A 6,193-nucleotide genomic window follows, 5' to 3' on the forward strand; every position below is an offset into this window, starting at 1 on the left:
AGACAGCAGGCCCCCACCTCCCCACCCCCCCCAGTTGCCTCACTGACTGGGAATAAGAAACCTATGGAAATAAGAAGCAAGTCCCTTTTGCCTCTTCAAGTGTCGCAGCCTCCCTGAAGCGCCCCCTATATGAAAGCCTAACAGGAAGGCACCTGGCAAAGCAGAAATGTGTTTTGCGGAGTCCCAGCTCCAGTACCACAAAATATCACATGGAAGGGTGGGTTAGAAATGAGAGACAATAGTTCAATAGCTGGAACATGTTGGTATAGTGGTGGTTAGAAAGTGTACACTTTTTTTTTTAACATTTTTTATTAGTTTCAGGTGCACAAAACAATGTAATAGTTAGACATGTATCATTTATATCCCTTACACAGTGACAACCCTCCTCCCCTCATCCTCTACCCCTCTGACATCACACACAGCCATTACATTTCCATTGTCTCTATTTCTAATGTTGTACTCAGCTTCTTGTAACTATATAAATATATATATATATATATATATATATATAAAATTGTAGTTGACATTCATTATTGTTCAGCTTCAGCTTCAGGGGTACAGTGCAGTGATCAGGCATCTACATCATCCCTGAGGTGGTCTCCCTAATGAGACAAGTGTCCATTGGATACCCTACAAAATCTTTACCACATTATTGATTACATTCCCCAAATTGACTTTCATATCCCCGTGGCAATCTTGTGGTTAGCGACTGCACTTTCTAATGCCATCTCCTTCCCCTTTATCCCCACCACCCCTCCCATCTAGCAACCCTTGGTTTTTCTTCTATGTCTCAGACTGTTTCTGATTAGTTCATTCCTTTATTCTTTTCTTTAGATTCCACATATAAGTAAGATCATATGGTATTTGTCTTTCTGTGTCTGACTTATTTCACTTAACATAATGCTGTATAGGTCCATCCATATTGTTGCAAATGGAAATATTTCCTTCTTCTTTATGGCTGTGTAATACTCCATTGTATAAATGTACCACAGTCTCTTAATCCAGTCATCTACCGATGGGCATTTTGGTTGTTTCCACGTCTTGGTTATTGTGTATAGTGCTGCAATAAACATAGGGGTGTATACATTTTTTGTATTAGAGTTTTGGATTTCTCCAGATAGATACCTAGGAGTGGAATTGCTGGATCATAAGGTAGTTCAATTTTCAGATTTTTGAGATACCTCCATACTGTTTTCCATAGTGGCTGCACCAATCTGCAATCCCACCAACAGAGTGCACACTTTTAATTTTTGCTGAAACATTAACTGGGGTATTTCTCTTAGCCTATAATTGTTTATGCCTTTTCCTTTCCTCTTCAGCATCTATTCCCATTTGTGACTCAGAAACAACTATTCTGTAATGTTTGCCAGGCAAACCCTACAGAGACTGGCTGTTTCTATCCAGATTTAATACAAACAATTCGAGGAACTTCCAAAGATGAGCTATGGAGCCTTGAGTTATGAATAAGTGAATGACTAACAGAGATTTAAGCACTCTTCTCCAAACTGAAGTGTGTTGTTCTTCCCCCCACACACACACATACCATCATAACTCTTTAGTAAAACAACTGCATTGGGTATTGAACTTCTGTACTTACTATCCAAAAAAACCCCCAAAACAAAACTATTTGACTCTACTGTTGATGATTCTTAGAACAGGAGCAATGTGTGAACAGGTAAATCACAGGGAGCTCTTAGATGGAGCCCACCCTCATCCAGTATGAGACACAAATCTTAAGTAGAGGTTTCTTGAACCTGAATCTCTGAGTCCAGGCTTTTGTGCATGTAGAGTCTTCCTCCTGCTCTTCAAAAGCTTTCTGATATTTTCCCTAGCTCATGCCTCTCTCCTCAATCAAAGCTAGACAGTGAAAAAATCAATGTGTCTTTTATATCAGGACCTGTTTTTGTTTAGAAGTAAACTACATCTCCAGCTCTGAAAAACATAGTATTCCTGCTGCTTGTTCATTGCTTCGTTCTATGCATTGTTCTTTTATTTCTGTCGCCAGCATTTTTTGGTCGGATCATGCAACGTTTTCCACCACATCGTTCCCTACCTCACACTGGGCTTGAGCCTATGCTTTCTACATGCCTTCCTCCTACAAAGTATTGCACACTGGGCTATAAATACCATCAGCTGCATCAGATACATTGGGGCTGATAGTGTGTAGTGCCAAAAAATCCAAAAAAATAGACCTGGAAGAGCTTTTCATCACTGAAAGGTAAGCCTTGACCCAGTGAAGCCCGGATTCCTCTAGGATAGTAATATGTATGCAAGATGCTACTTGCATAAGATATTTCTGAAGTCAAGATGGATTGTGGGAGCTTTCCTTTTTTACAATGCGAAGCCAATTTAAGCAATAAAGTGTGTGGGTCACCACATGGAGGCATACAATATACATGTCATTATTGATTACTGTTTATGTTTCTAGGGTCTGAGCTGAATGATTATGGAATAGGGGAAGGAATGTTCCCCATAAGGATGCTGAGAACAGGACAGTTTGTTCACTGCACTTTTCAAATAGGCAAGGAATTTTATTTTATTTTTTAGACAAAACTCAATACCAGTGAAGGTATGGTAAGACATATACTCACTTGAACTTCTGATTAGAGTATAATCTTACAGTGGTTCCAAAAAACAATTTGGAACTACATATCGAGACTTAAAAGTGTGTGAAAAACAATTTAGAAATGTATATAAAGAAACTTTAAAGCGTTAGTATACTTTGTCCTAGTGATCTATCCTAGGAAACAATCAACAATGTTATTAAAGATTTATGTAAAAGAGTGTTCATGAAAATGTTACTTATAATAGTAAAAAATATAAGTAACCTAAATATGGAAAAGGTCAACTAAACCATGGCATATTCATATGATGGAATATTGTTTTGTACTTAAAAATAATATTAACTTAGTAACATAAAATTAGAAAAATTTAGTAACATAAAAAGGTGCCAGTGATGTAATAATATTAAAAAACAGCAGAACACAGAGCTGTATATGTAGTTTGAATCTGATATTGCAAAAAATATGAATACAGTATAGGTAATTTATAGGTATGTGTGGGGGGGGGACCCAAATGATTGGTGGACTACAGATGAATTTTATTCTCTTCTTAGGCTCTACTATAATTTCCAAATTATTTTATAAATGAGAAAATTTTGTTTTTAAATTGTATCTAAATTATTTGATATTAGAAAATGATACTAGCATATTTATCATAGTCTTTAAAAATATGATCTTAGTTGAGTTTGCAAGAACAATTCTCGCAGATGCTTTCTACTTCTTTCCTTATACATAAAGTCCACTGGTTTATGAACTTTAAAAATGTCTCCATTTTTCTTGCTTTCCAAGGCTGAGAGATTATAACTGGATGAAGTGCCAGTGTCAGCAGTAGGACAACCAGCTGGGAGTTAGCGGTCAATTGGGCAGTCCTCACATACACCTCAGAAATGTTTGAAAACTATGGGAAAGGACTGATTTAATTTTTGAGAATTTAAGGGTGAAGTCAAGTGTACTAATACATGTTCCTTTTGAAGGAAATTACTAAAATAACATAAAAGTTATTATGTTTTCTCTCAAGTCTTTCAGGGTAAATTGGCTGTTTGGAGCTTTCACCGGTTCCCTTTCTTCTTTCTATACGACAAACTAGGTCGATGGAGTGAATGGGAAGAAGGAAATAACTTCTAAGGAGTTGCTTAAATATATTAATAACTAAGGTTTTGGGTACTTTATTTTTCCAGAGTGCTTTCATATATGTCATCTCATTAGTTAATCAAAATAATCCAATGAGGTATTCAGAACAGGTATTATTTTTTGTTTTGTTTTGTTTTGTTTTTTTTCAATTAAAGTTGACATTCAATATAATTTTATACTAGTATCAGGTGTACAGCATAGTGATTAGATATTTATATAACTTATAAAGTGATCCCACCAATAAGTCTAGCACCCACCTGACACCATACATAGTTATTACAACATTATTTTCTATATTCCCCATGCCATACTTTACATCCCCATGACTATTTGTAGCTGCCGATTTGTACTTCTTAATCGCTTCACCGTTTTCACCCAGCTCCTCCCACCTTGCAACCATCTGTTTATTCTCTGTATCGGTGAGTCTGTCAGAACAGGTATTATAATCCCAAATTTGTGAAAATTAAGTACAGACAGATGATGACACTTCACCAGAGGATCCAAAGATTGCCCCTGATGACCTTTAACCTATTGTTGCCCAAGGCTTCTGCTCAGTCCCTGAGCCAACAGGGAACCTAGTGTTACATTCAGAGCCCACTCCCGAGGATGGACTAAGTTTAAGACTAATATGCCTGAGATGAGTATGTAAAGAGCTGGAGCCTTCTCCCCTGACCTGCACATGCCACACCATCCCCAGAGCAACAGGTTCCTCAGTTGGACTGTGGATCCCAACTGTGGCTTGACACCAACTTTTCTGGGACCCTCACAGCCTACCTGCCCTAGAGTAGACCCTTTCTCTGAGGACTGAACTTCACCCTATTTGGCTTGGAGTCCCCCAGCTCTGACTCCTCCCTACCTATCTTACATACACACACACACACACACACACCCTCACCATCATCACCACCACTGCCTCCACCGTTTAGACTCTGGCTTATTCGGAAGCTGAGTCTTGACAGCTTGCCACAAGGTCGCAAACTCCTTTCAGTTGTCAGAGCTATAACAGATCAGGATGTCTCCAGTTTCTTTCAGTCTTGTTCCTCCCTCCCTTTTTCCTTCCTCCTTCCTTTTCTCCTTCCTTCTTTCTCTCTCTCTCCCTCCCTTCTTTTTCATTGTTATTTTTTGGTTAAACACCTCTGCTCATGGCACGTTGTCATTCTTTGCCCATGTGAGGCCTCTCCAATTGTCTTATATATTGATTAATCCAGTTTTTTTATTCCCAGACCCACCCATCCCCTTGGTGCTCCCCCACAAGGCAGTTATAATATGTTCCGTGTATATCTTTTTGCTTATAATGGTATAACAAGATGCAAATTGTTGATATGTATGCATACATTTTAATTGGCATAAACAGTTTAGCAGATAGATCTCATTCTGTTCACTACTGTTTTCACAAAATACGTTTTTTCATTATTCGTTGTAGCTAGGTGCTTCATCAGTACTCATGTAGCTAGGTATTCACCAAACCCAGTGCTTCCAGCTGCTGCGCACATGGGTGTAGACCCATGGCATTTATTCATCCTCTTTTATACTCACCACTAACCAATTGCCAAGAAAAGCAGTTGCAGGCAGAACCTGCTCTCCCCTTACTCGTTGCTGAACTCCATCACTCTGCAATAAAACATGAGCTCTCTTAGAAAAAGTGCCCACTAAATATGCCAGGGTTCAATCGTAAAATGACCACCAGACGACTTGGCCCTAAATTTTTCCTGTCTCCCAATCCCTAGTAAGACAAGGTTAGCCCTGGGTGTGTCCAAGCTTAGTCCAAATGACACGTTGTACTCTCCCTTGCTCTGTGTGAGTTTATAACAGTGTAACTGTAAAGAGCCAGAGAACAAATATTTCATGCTTGAGAGTCATACAGTCACTGTTGCTACTATTCAACTTTGCCATTTTAAACATGAAAGCAACCATAGACAATATGTAAATGAATGTGGCTGCAGCTTGCTGAATGAAAAGAGTTAATACATATAAAGTTTAGTTTTGAGGTCACTGGAGACCAGCCCCCTCCCTTGCAAACCATGGGAATGTAAAGCTTATCCTGAGGAAGAAGCAGTTTGCTGCTCACTTACAGACGCAGCCCACTCGTGGGGAGGTGGCCTTCTGCATGGATTCACCAGGGACCAGCTACTGAAAACACATATCTCAAACAAAGGGTGGCGTACAATATGTGCTTTCTAAATTGCAAAATTTGAATTAAGCCACTTTAATCCCCTTTCAGGTACAACCTGTTAAAAGAAGGAAGGGAAAAAGAGAGAAGATTAGGTAGTAGGAAAGCAGTGTATTCATTCAACAAACATTTATTTTAATTAACATTTTTAAAATTGAAAATGTAATACATTCACATGGTCAGAAATTTCTAACCATGAAAGAAAAGCCTTTCTTTCATCTGAGACCTCAGTGAAACACTGTATGTTCTTCCAGAAACATTCACAGTTGACAAGCCTATAAAAAAATTCCTTAAAAGATGCACATAGTTCTGCAGCCTTGCTTTTATCACT

General features: G+C 38.5%; 1 long non-coding RNA gene across 1 annotated transcript; it reads right to left on the reverse strand.

Moving 5' to 3' along the window:
- Positions 1-712: 712 nt before the first annotated feature.
- LOC141570824 (uncharacterized) lies at positions 713-5,913 on the reverse strand. The gene is made up of 3 exons (XR_012495279.1): positions 5,765-5,913; positions 5,229-5,303; positions 713-1,060 (listed from the first exon to the last, which is right to left on the reverse strand). It is a non-coding gene; the product is annotated as an uncharacterized LOC141570824 (long non-coding RNA).
- Positions 5,914-6,193: the final 280 nt, after the last annotated feature.

The sequence above is a fragment of the Rhinolophus sinicus genome, linkage group LG03 (assembly GCF_036562045.2).
Source record: "Rhinolophus sinicus isolate RSC01 linkage group LG03, ASM3656204v1, whole genome shotgun sequence".
NCBI lineage: Eukaryota > Metazoa > Chordata > Mammalia > Chiroptera > Rhinolophidae > Rhinolophus > Rhinolophus sinicus.